General features: G+C 47.6%; 1 pseudogene; it reads left to right on the top strand.

The window, feature by feature from the left end:
* Positions 1-11,229: 11,229 nt before the first annotated feature.
* Positions 11,230-13,077, top strand: LOC141021618 (uncharacterized; annotated as a pseudogene).
* Positions 13,078-13,299: the final 222 nt, after the last annotated feature.

Below are 13,299 nucleotides of genomic sequence, written 5' to 3'. Positions count from 1 at the left end.
TCGAACTGTTTATTGTCTCGAACTACTGGTGGGCTAAATGAGGGCATCACCATTCTCCAGTGTTCAGAGTATATCTTCCTTTTTCAAGTTATAATTTGAGCTCAGTGTCTTTTCGATGATGTACACTTGTTTGGGCCAGTGAGGTGTCATTGAATATGGGCCGAGTAGTAATGCAATGCCCAACAGGTCAATTATGACTCTCAGGTCGGCCTCTCAAAAGATCCTCGAAAAAATGTCGGGCTCTCAAAAAAGAAAGAATAAGGACTCTTAGGCTGACATGTGGGTGCCACCGGTGTTTTCGTGCGCTTGCGCGCCGAGAGCATATTGGCACGTGTTCGAAATTCATGCTACCTTTTCAACCCCAACCTCCCGCCCCTCCTCCACCTCTGGAACCTCGATTCCTACTCCAGTCCCCCCAAATCCCCCTCCTGTACTCCTTCTACTCAAGCGCACTATCATGTCGCCGGTCAACGCGGATATCCGAACCGGAGATCCTGAGGTCCGTCCTGCCTCCAGGCGCTGCGTGCTGTCGCTCAATAGTGGCATGGCGGCGCTTGATGACCAGTTTAACGGCAAAGTGCTGATGGTAACCATCAACGGCGACCGGCCTCCCGTCTCGCCGGACGACCTTGTCAAAGCTCTTGGCATTGCGCACGGCATCCAAATAAGTGACTTGCTCGCCGAAGTCTGTCCGCCACCGGATGATTTCTTCGTCAGGTTCCGGACAACTTTTGACTGTAGTCGTGTGTTCGAATCTTCCCGGCGTTTGTTCTGCGATGGCGCGCCGGTGAGCTTTGATCGGTGGCACCCAGGATGGGGCTCGGTGCCCTCTGAGCTTGAGTTTTTAATAAAGCTTACCTTCCACGGCATGCCTCGACGTGCTTGGAACATCGAGTCCATGAATGGGCTTATCAACGACCGTGGAGGTGAGCTCGTAAGTATGTTTGTTCCTCCAGACAGCTGGGCTCTGACGGTTATGGCATGGATGAATAAGCCATCCACCATACCGAAGGTGATTGGTGTTGAGATACCGGTGTAGGAACCGGGGTTGTACTATTCGTCGCCACCAAGGCCGCCATGGACCACATTAGGGATGTACCTGTATCAAGTGTTCGTGCATGTCGAAGAAGTGGTCAATCCATCAATCGAAGTCCTGCCGCCGCCGCTGGTGCCAGGGTCCGTCAACGGCGTCCATTACAGGAGTCAACGTCAGACTTTCCCAGTGTTGCTTGGAACGATGGATGGCACATGGCCTACTCCATCACGCGGCGGAGGCCTGCTTCTTTGGGAGAAGAGGCATGGCTGGCTGCTTGGATGTGCTCTAATTTGAGGTAACAACTGAATCTTGTCAGATACTAGTTAAATCCGAGCTATCGGTGTGAAGCACTGATGTGCCAGTACATTTGATTGTGACCTGTTCTATTTTTGTACCTGAACTTTTTTTAGAAAGGGTTGCACGTCAATTTAATGTGCTAGCAAAACTTATTGTGTTGTGTGTCTGTTTCTTTGCACAACATTCAAGATATTTCTCCGTCATTGATAAAGACGATGAACCGTTATGTACGAGTTCGTTGGTTTCAACAGAGCCCTACCCGTAGCGATCCACTGCTTCCACCCTGATTGTGCCGCCTGCGTGAAATTTTTGTATGCAAGTTCAGTGTGCTATGATGTTCTATATGATTGTGTCAACTATATAAGTTTTTACTGAGCATGAGCAATGCATATGGCTGAAAGATGTATTTACGAGCATCGACCAATGGGTCTCTCTCTCACACACACACACACAAGTGGGACCTATTGAATTATTTCTTCGCTCGTGAGAACTTTTAATTAGGTTCCACTGTACTCTAACTTTTTCTTAAGTTATTAACTGAGCTCAGTGACTTCAAAAAGTTATACAGAAGCCTTGTTTGGGCCTTTCCGGCGTCGTTGAATGTGGGCTGAGTAGCCATGTAAAGTTGCTACACAGGCCTTTCTTTTGAACATCAGCAATACAACTGGGCCGACAGTTGTACCCAATATCCTAAAATAAGCGCAGCCTAGCCTATCTTTCTTTTAATAAAATAAAATGCACATCCCAGTTCATTTTTTATATAATAAGATTACCAAGCCCAACTTAATTTTTTAATAATATTCATATCTCACTATTATTTTTATACGAAATGCTCAGTCCAGACCATCATTGTTTTTTCACCCATCCCAGGAAATGGGTCCATTTCTACTAAAATCAAATGGCTTGTAAATTATCAGAAATGATAAATGCGCTGCATGTACGCAATATTATTTTTGACCCAGCTCAGTAAATAGGTGTATTTGAATAAATAATCAAATGCGCTGTAAATTATCATAAATAGTATTTTTTTTTTTGAGAACCAATTATCATACATAGTAAATCGACTATTATTATTATTATTTTAACCAGCCCAGGAAATACATTATTTTTTGAGTCAAAGCCAAGGAAATAGATGTATTGGCAAACAAAATGAAATGGGTGTTGTCCATTTAGTGAACAAAACAATTTAATGGTCTAAAAAAAGAGTCAACAAATTATTCTGACATCTGTAGTCGTTGGATTGACATCCAACGGCGATCCTGCTTCTTCAATCTCTGATCTAGTTACTCTTGCTCCAGCCGCCAAAACCATCGCCGGCTGGAGCGCCTGCATCTGCCTCCCATGCCGGCTGTGCTGCCGCGCAGGCCTCGTCTCCCCACTCTACTCCCAACGGTGGCCAGGTCATACCTGTACTCACCCACACCTTCTGTTATTCTCCGGCAAAGGCAGCCTCACCCGGCAGCCGAACCAGTCCCTCATACTCCCCTCCGCCAGGGACTCCAGTGCCCCTTTTTCCATGACTCCAGATCGTTCCCATCTTAGGCCTTGCGGTCGTCCACCGCCTTGGTGCTCTTGGTGCGGCGTGGTCAACGTGGTCAAGGAACGCCTTCCATCGGAAGAGGATCGTACGTGGAGAGCCTGACAGCTAGGTCCACGGCCGTAGCAAGGAAGTGCCTCCTTATTACGCGCAAAATAATGATTCCTCCACCTAGTAGCGGGACCTACCGGAAGGGCTGATGTCTACTATGCAACCTTCTTCTTGTAGATGTTGTTGGGCCTCCAAGTGCAGAGGTTTGTAGGACAGTAGCAAATTTCCCTCAAGTGGATGACCTAAGGTTTATCAATCCGTGGGAGGCGTAGGATGAAGATAGTCTCTCTCAAACAAACCTGCAACCAAATAACAAAGAGTCTCTTGTGTCCCCAACACACCCAATACAATGGTAAATTGTATAGGTGCACTAGTTCGGCGAAGAGATGGTGATACAAGTGCAATATGGATGGTAGTATAGGTTTTTGTAATCTGAAAATATAAAAACAGCAAGGTAACTAATGATAAAAGTGAGCGTAAACGGTATTGCAATGCTAGGAAACAAGGCCTAGGGTTCATACTTTCGCTAGTGCAAGTTCTCTCAACAATAATAACATAATTGGATCATATAACTATCCCTCAACATGCAACAAAGAGTCACTCCAAAGTCACTAATAGCGGAGAACAAACGAAGAGACTATGGTAGGGTACGAAACCACCTCAAAGTTATTCTTTCCAATCAATCCGTTGGGCTATTCCTATAAGTGTCACAAACAACCCTAGAGTTCGTACTAGAATAACACCTTAAGACACAAATCAACCAAAACCCTAATGTCACCTAGATACTCCAATGTCACATCAAGTATCCGTGGGTATGATTATACGATATGCATCACACAATCTCAGATTCATCTATTCAGCCAACACATAGAACCTCAAAGAGTGCCCCAAAGTTTCTACCGGAGAATCAAGACGAAAACGTGTGCCAACCCCTATGCATAGGTTCATGGGCGGAACCCGCAAGTTGATCACCAAAACATACATCAAGTGAATCACGTGATATCCCATTGTCACCACACATAGAACTTCAAAGGGAAAACTCAATCCATTACAAGAGAGTAGAGGGGGAGAAACATCATAAGATCCAACTATAATAGCAAAGCTCGCGATACATCAAGATCGTGCCAAATCAAGAACACGAGAGAGAGAGAGAGAGAGAGAGATCAAACACATAGCTACTGGTACATACCCTCCGCCCCGAGGGTGAACTACTCCCTCCTTGTCATGGAGAACGCCGGGATGATGAAGATGGCCACCGGTGAGGGTTTCCCCCTCCGGCAGGGTGCCGGAACAGGGTCCCGATTGGGTTTTTGGTGGCTACAGAGGCTTGCGGCGGTGGAACTCCCGATCTATTCTGTTCCCCGATCGTTTTAGGGTATATGGGTATATATAGGTGAAAGAAGTACGTCAGGGGAGCCACGAGGGTGGAGGGCGCGCCCAGGGGGGTGGGCGCGCCCCCCTGCCTCGTGCCTTCCTCGTTGCTTCCTTGACGTGGACTCCAAGTCTCCCCGCTTGCTTTCCTTCCAAAAATAACTTCTCCAGAAGGTTTCATTCCGTTTCGACTCCGTTTGATATTCCTTTTCTTCGAAACACTGAAACAAGGGAAAAAACAGGAACTGGCACTGGGCTCTGGGTCAATAGGTTAGTCCCAAAAATAATATAAAAGTGCATAATAAAGCCCATAAACATCCAAAACAGATAATATAATAGCATGGAACAATCAAAAATTATAGATACGTTGGAGACGTATCAGCATCCCCAAGCTTAATTCCTTCTCGTCCTCGAGTAGGTAAATGATAAAAACAGAATTTTTGATGTGGAATGCTACCTTACATATTTATCAATGATATCTTCTTTATTGTGGCAAGAATATTCAGATCCGTAAGATTCAAAACAAAAGTTTAATATTAACATGAAAACAATAATACTTCAAGCATACTAACAAAGCAATCATGTCTTCTCAAAATAACATGGCCAAAGCAAGCTATCCCTACAAAATCATATAGTCTGGCTATGCTCTATCTTCATCACACAAAATATTTAAATCATGCACAACCCCGATGACAAGCCAAGCAATTGTTTCATACTTTTGATGTTCTCAAACTTTTTCAATCTTCACGCAATACATGAGCGTGAGCCATGGACATAGCACTATAGGTGGAATAGAATGGTGGTTGTGGAGAAGACAAAAAGGAGAAGATAGTCTCACATCAACTAGGCATATCAATGGGCTATGGAGATGCCCATCAATAGATATCAATGTGAGTGAGTAGGGATTGCCATGCAACGGATGCACTAGAGCTATAAGTGTATAAAAGCTAAAAAAGAAACTAAGTGGGTGTGCATCCAACTCGCTTGCTCACGAAGACCTAGGGCATTTTGAGGAAGCCCATCATTGGAATATACATGCCAAGTTCTATAATGAAAAATTCCCACTAGTATATGAAAGTGACAACATAGGGGATTCTCTATCATGAAGATCATGGTGCTACTTTAAAGCACAAGTGTGGTAAAAGGATAGTAGCATTGCTCCTTCTCTCTTTTTCTCTCATTTTTTTTTATTTTTTTGGGCCTCATTTTTTCTCCTTTTTTTCGTCCGGAGTCTCATCCCGACTTGTGGGGGAATCATAGTCTCCATCATCCTTTCCTCACTGGGACAATGCTCTAATAATGATGATCATCACACTTTTATTTACTTAGAACTCAAGAATTACAACTCGATACTTAGAACAAAATATGACTCTATATGAATGCCTCCGGCGGTGTACCGGGATGTGCAATAACTCATGAGTGACATGTATGAAAGAATTATGAACGGTGGCTTTGCCACAAATACGATGTCAACTACATGATCATGCAAAGCAATATGACAATGATGGAGCGTGTCATAATAAACGGAACGGTGGAAAGTTGCATGGCAATATATCTCGGAATGGCTATGGAAATGCCATGATAGGTAGGTATGGTGGCTGTTTTGAGGAAGATATATGGTGGGTGTATGATACCGGCGAAAAGTGCGCGGTATTAAAGAGGCTAGCAATGGTGGAAGGATGAGAGTGCGTATAATCCATGGACTCAACATTAGTCATAAAGAACTCACATACTTATTGCAAAAATCTATTAGTTATCGAAACAAAGTACTACGCGCATGCTCCTAGGGGGATAGATTGGTAAGAAAAGACCATCGCTCGTCCCCGACCACCACTCATAAGGAAGACAATCAATAAATAAATCATGCTCCGACTTCATCACATAACGGTTCACCATACGTGCATGCTACGGGAATCACAAACTTTAACACAAGTATTTCTCAAATTCACAACTACTCAACAAGCATGACTCTAATATCACCATCTTCATATCTCAAAACAATCATAAAGAATCAAACTTCTCATAGTATTCAATGCACTTTATATGAAAGTTTTTACTAGTCTTGAATACCTAGCATATTAGGATTAAGCACATTAACATGCTGTTTAAGACTCTCAAAATAATATAAGTGAAGCATGAGAGAATAATAGTTTCTATAAAACAAAACCACCACAGTGCTCTAAAAGATATAAGTGAAGCACTAGAGCAAACAACAAACTACTCCAAAAGATATAAGTGAAGATCAATGAGTAGTCGAATAATTATACAACTATGTGAAGACTCTCCCATTTAATAATTTCAGATCTTAGTATTTTATTCAAACAGCAAGCAAAGCTAAAGAAAATAAAATGACGCTCCAAGCAAAACACATATCATGTGGTGAATAAAAATATAGCTCCAAGTAAAGTTACCGATGAATGAAGACGAAAGAGGGGATGCCTTCCGGGGCATACCCAAGCTTAGGCTCTTGATTATCCTTGAATATTACCTTGGGGTGCCCTGGGCATCCCCAAGCTTAGTCTCTTGCCACTCCTTATTCCATAGTCCATCGAATTTTTACCCAAAACTTGAAAACTTCACAACACAAAACTTAACAGAAAATCTTGTGAGCTCCGTTAGCGAAAGAAAACAAAACACCACTTCATGGTACTGTAATGAACTCATTCTTTATTTATATTGGTGTTAAACCTACTGTATTCCAACTGCTCTATAGTTTATAAACTATTTTACTAGCCATAGAGTCATCAAAATAAGCAAACAACACACGAAAAACAGAATCTGTCAAAAGCAGAACAGTCTGTAGTAATCTGTAACTAACGTAAACTTCTGGAACTCCAAAAATTATAAAATAAATTGGTGGACCTGAGGAATTTGCCTAGTAGTCATCTGCAAAAATAATCAACTAAATACCACTCTCCAGTAAAAAGTTTTAGCTAATCTCGTGAGCGCTAAAGTTTCTGTTTTTTTTACAGCATGATCATAAAGACTTCACCCAAGTCTTCCCAAAGGTTCTACTTGGCACAAACACTAATTAAAACATAAGACCACATCTAACCAGAGGCTAGATAGATTATTTATTCCTAAATAGAACCAAAAAGCAAGAAACTAAAATAAAATTGGGTTGCCTCCCAACAAGCGCTAACGTTTAACGCCCCTAGCTAGGCATGATGATTTCAATGATGATCACAAAAAGATAAGACTTGAAACATAAAGAGAGCATCATGAAGAATATGACTTAGCACATTTAAGTCTAACCCACTTCCTATGCATAGGGATTTTGTGAGCAAACAACTTATGGGAACAATAATCAACTAGCATAGGAAGGCAAAACAAGCATAACTTCAAAACTTTAAGCACATAGAGAGGAAACTTGATATTATTGCAATTCCTACAAGCATATATTCCTCCCTCATAATAATTTTCAGTAGCATCATGAATGAATTCAACAATATAGCCAGCATCTAAAGCATTCTTTTCATGATCTACTTGCATAGAAATTTTACTACTCTCCACATAAGCAAAATTCTTCTCCTCAATAGTAGTGGGAGCAAACTCAACAAAATAACTATCATATGATTGAAAATTAAGATCAAGATGACAAGTTTCATGGTTATCATTATTCTTTATAGCATACGTGTCATCACAATAATCATCATAGATAGGAGACATGCTTTTATCATAATAAATTTGCTCATCAAAACTTGGGGGACAAAAAATATCATCTTCATCAAATATAGCTTCCCCAAGCTTGTGGCTTTGCATATCATTAGCATCATGGATATTCAAGGAATTCATACTAACAACATTGCAATCATGCTCATCATTCAAAGATTTAGTGCCAAACATTTTAATGCATTCTTCTTTTAACACTTTGGCACAATTTTCCTTTCCATCATACTCACGAAAGATATTAAAAAGATGAAGCGTATGAGACAAACTCAATTCCATTTTTTTGTAGTTTTCTTTTATAAACTAAACTAGTGATAAAACGAGAAACAAAAAGATTCGATTGCATGATCTAAAGATATACCTTCGAGCACTCACCTCCCCGACAACGGCGCCAAGGGCCTCGAAAAAAAGTTTCCTCCCTGACAGCTGGGACCCACCAGCTACATCTTCGTACGCAAGGAAGTGCGTCCGTATTACAGGCAAAAAAATGATTCTTCCCCCTAACAGTTGGGACCCACCAGCTATATCTTCGAACGGAAGAAAGTATCCTCCCTGACAGCTGGGACCCACCAGGTCGAACCGTACGTCGGGTTGTCTGTCTAGTCGCGATCGTGTACGTACATACTGGTCGATCGGTCTCTCTGCAGCGATGAACTGTGTCCGAGTAAGGAGATGCACGTGTCGTAGTAGAGGCGCGGACGTAGCATGTCGCGCAGTCCCGTCTATATATATCGTGTACACGTACGTACAGCCACGCTGCAATAAATTAAATACGGCTACGTACGTACATAAGGGCGGGGTCTCGAATGCGTACTCGCGCATACGTACGACCAGGGCTCGTGTACATCAAGAGGCGACGGACGGCAGTGACGTCGTCCTGTTCATCTGCAGCTAACCGGCTGGGTCGGAATGGAGGAAACATCATCATCTTCACCGAGAGCCAAGTGACTGGGTCGGAATGCGTCCTGTTCATCGGGAGCGAAGCTACTGGGTCGGAACACGTCCTGTTCATCGGGAGCCAACCGGCTTGGACAGAACAGTCGAAACGAGGTCTGGCGTACCGCAGAACGGAGGAAACGAGCCTTCTATTCGACCGCGTACGGTCGAAACGGGGTCCTGTTCATCGGCAAGGGTCTGGCGTACTTCAAAACGGAGGAAACAGACTTGTGTTGGAGTGCCTACGGTCGAAACGGGGTCCTGTTGATCGAGAGGGTTGTGGTGTACCACAAAACGGAGGAAACAGACTTCTCTTCGACCTCCTACGGTCGAAACGGGGGTCCTGTTCATTGGGAGGGGTGTGGTGTACCACAAAACGGGACTCCACGAGCTACTGTTCATCCACCGTCGACTTCCTCCAGCCTCCACCTGCTACTGTTCATCCACCGTCTCCAGCCTCCACTAGACACTGTTCATCCAAGGGCTACTGTTCATCCAGTCTCCACCGGCTTCAGTTCAACCAGCCTCCACGGGGTCCTGTTCATCCACCCCCAACCGGCTGGGGTGTGTGGCGGCCTCCTTGGGCTCCTGTTCATCCAGTGGCAACCGCGTACTATATACCACAGGGTCCTGTTCATCCAGCGACAACCGCCTATACACACGGCTGGGGTCCTGTTCATCCAACCCCCCACCGGGAACTGTTCATCCACAGCCAACCCAACCAGCTCGACTCACACCACGTCTCGACTCGTTCTACATATTACGCGCGACAGCAACGGGCACTGTTCATCCAGAGGCAACCCAACCGGCTAGCTACGTCTCGCACGGGCGTTCGATCGGCTTAAGTAAGCATGCAGTAGCAGTGATCAATCGGGTTCAGTTAGCAGCGTAGGAGTCTCAGTCGGGTTCAGTTAGCAGTGAAGGGATCGATCGATCGGCTTCAGTACGTAGCAGCAGAAGATTGCTCGGGTTCAGTTATAGCGACACGGCTCGCACCACGCACGCGTATGAGAGAAACGCGCAAACCACACTGCATCGCTCGGCCTCGACCACCCACTGTAACCGGGAACTTCCTGATATTTTCCTCGCCCTCGCTTCTACCACGATTTTCTCCGTCATGGACGGCCCAAAGAATGTCATGCAGGTGTGTCTCCGGCCCGCCCAGGACGAAAAGCCCATTTTCTATCATGATTTTCTTTCATAGAAGTAGGAGCCCACCACATCTATGTTGATACCGGGTTTTGTCATAAATATCGTCATAGAAGTGTCATAAGCATGACAGAAAAAAAATTCGTTCGGCCCAAAATGTCACGGATGTGTCTTTTTTTTGTAGTGCAAGGCGGATGGTCATCTGCTGCTCGGGGCCGCGTGGGATGAGCTCGAGGTCAATGGGTCTGGAGGTGCAGGACTTGGATTTGTTGTCCGCCATGCCGGAGAAGGCTGGAGATCACTAGACGAGAGGTTGGGTGATGGAGTGGAGTGGAGTGGTTATGGTTTTGGCTGGGGAGCGGATGGTGATGAATATATGTGGGGTTGGGTAGGCCAGCATGGGCTGGGTCCGACATCGCGGACAAGCCTGGTCATGTCCATGCCACACCATATCTACCCCATATTTAGGCTGGATATGAGGGGTGCCGGTCAGCCTGAAAGTTTGATGCCGGTTTGAGACACCCGTCTAGTTTTCTTTTTTTACCGGTCAGTGACCAAGCAGTCCACCAACACATTTGAGAGAAGTTTGAGGCGCCAGGCTGCAGATGCTTAGCAGAGCTCTACTATCTCCGTCCTAGTTTTATTGGTCCCCATTGTATTCCATGCCAAATTTTGACCATAAATTTAACTAACAAAATGTTCATGCATGTTATAAAAAATTATATCATTGAAAACTATGTTCAAATACGAATCCAACGATATAATTTTTATTGACATGCATCTATATTTTGTTGGTTAAATCATTAGTCAAAATTTGCACAAATTACAAAGGGACCAATAAACCAGGAAGAAAGTAGTAGTAACGATCTACTCGGGGCGTCAAACGTAAGAGCATCTCCAGCCGCGCCCCAACAGCCCCCCAGACCATTTTTTAGTGCCGGCGCCCAAAAATTGGCCCAGTCGCGCCCCCAGGATCTCGTTTCTCGCCAGTTTGGGCTGAAATAACAGCCGGCGAACCCGAGCCCCCGAGGGTCGCCTAGGGGCGCCGGCCAAAGCGAAAAGGTGCGTGGGTCCGCTCTGTCGGCGAGAGAAGGCCCTTTTCCCGCTGATCCCCCCGCTTTTCCCCCCTCCGTTTCCCCCCTTCTACCGCCATTCTCCTCCCACTCCCCTCCATCCGCCCGCCATGCCGACGAAGAAGTACACGGCCCCTTGCGCCGCTACCGATGCCAACGCCACCCAGCCGAAGCAGAGGAAGCAGAGGGCGCCGCCGTCCAAACCCCCGGGCATGTCAAACACCGACTGGAAGGCGGAGGTTCAGCGCGGGGAGGCTGTCACCACCGACCGGCGTAACAGGCTCAACGCCAAGAAGGCCCGGTACAGGGCGGCTGTGGTGACGGCTGCGGCAGTGGCGGAGCAGGCAGATCACGCGGCCGAGCAAGTAGAGGCGTCTCGCGCGGGGATGATGAATCCGCCCGGTGGCCACGGCCCGCACGCTCCCTGGAGCCAGCAGAGCGTCGGGTCACCGGCCGGCTTCTCACCATCGCCACACCCTGGGGGTGCGGGCCCTCGCCTGGCTACGCCGACGACGACGCGCACGGCGGGTTCAACCCCAACGTCACCTTTCCACATGGCCACCCCGTCCAGCGCACACCCTCACCCGCATTCGCCGGCGTCCAGTACCCCACGTACACCTACTTGCCGCCGGCTTACACATCCTCCCCGACGCCACCTCTGCGCCGTGGCGCGCTGCTCTTCTCACAAGCCTCATCGTCGCATATCGGCAACCCCGACGCGACGGAGGCCGACATGGACGACATCATCACGACCGGCTCAGCCGCCGCCGCCTCCCCCGGGTTCAATGCCCAAGAAGATACAATGAACCTCAACGGCGACATGGATGACGAGCTCGACTACGGCGAGGAGTAGCCAGAGGAGAAGGAGGAGGAGGAGGAGGAGGAGGAGCCGGCGCCTGCTCCAGCGAGGAAAGGAAAAAAGAAGAAGCGGACGGCCAGGACCGGCGAGCCGCGTGTGAAGTGGGCGTGCAAAGAAGACGAGTGCCTCGCTGAAGCATGGAAGATCGTCTGCCTCGACCCGATCACTGGCACGAACCAGAACACCGACACATAATGGGAACGCATCTAGTCGGAGTTCGATGAGCGCAAGCTGGTCGACCCCTACTTCGTCGGCGTCCACATGCAGCGCGGCTCGAAGGCCATGGCGAACCATTGGGCGCTCATCCAAACGGCATGCAACAAATAGCATGGGATCGTCGAGGAGATCGCGGCTCGCCCGGAGAGCGACGCCAACATTGAGGGTCAGGTATGACGCCGGTCTCTCGCTCATTTTTCGCCGTGTGCGTCGCCGATACTTGTTGCTCGGCGCAGATGGTCCGGATGTTCGCCATGTATTGCCAGGACAGTAGCACCGACCAAGATTTCAAGTACCTCCACGTGTTCTCCCGGATCGAGAAGTGTGAGAAGTGGGGGAAGTCCGGCGCACCCTCGCCAAGGCCAAGGAGACGTACAAGCCAGATGCGCCGACGTCGGGCACGACCGATGGGCGCCCGGACGGCAACAAACGAGCCAAGTCGGTGAAGGACGCCGCGCCGGCTACCTCGCGTCTGTAAGAGTCCATCGAGCATTGCATTGCCGACGCCAAGACCCGCGCCGCCCAGAGGGAAGAGAAAACCGAGGCGCGATGGTCGGCGTTGATGACGAACAGCGCCGTCAAGCTCGACCTGCTTCGGACCAACGTCGTCGCGAAGAAGAGAAACACCGACCTGGCTTTCCTGGTAGGGGGGGACATGGCGACGATGGACGAGCAGGTCAAGGCGTGGTACCTGGCGGAGCGTGGCCTCATCCTGAACCAGATGCCGACGACGGCGGCGCCAACTCCCACGCCGACCCCAACGCCGCCGGCAAGCCCGATTGACGCCTCCACGACGCCCAGCACAGAAGCCGCGCCGACGCCGACCAGCCCGCGCACTCCGACTCCCGCCAGTTCGACGCTGGTGGACGGCGCCGCTGTTTGATGAATTGCCTATGCGTCCTTCTTTTTGAACGCCGAACTTTCAAGTTATTGATTGCCGAACTGTGGCATGGTGATTGCCGGACTTGTGGCGTTGATCGTCTGACTTGTGACTTTTTTTGGGTAGCAGGAAATTGACAGGTTTGAATTTAGACGCCTTGGGGCCGGCCCCTGAGGGCGTGACTGGGGCCTAGATCGCCCCAGGGCCTAAAAAGCGCCGGACGAA

The sequence above is a fragment of the Aegilops tauschii genome, chromosome 4, assembly GCF_002575655.3.
Source record: "Aegilops tauschii subsp. strangulata cultivar AL8/78 chromosome 4, Aet v6.0, whole genome shotgun sequence".
NCBI classification, from domain to species: Eukaryota; Viridiplantae; Streptophyta; class Magnoliopsida; order Poales; family Poaceae; genus Aegilops; species Aegilops tauschii.
Note: the sequence above shows the minus strand (reverse complement) of the source record. Positions and strands in the feature narration are given on the sequence as shown.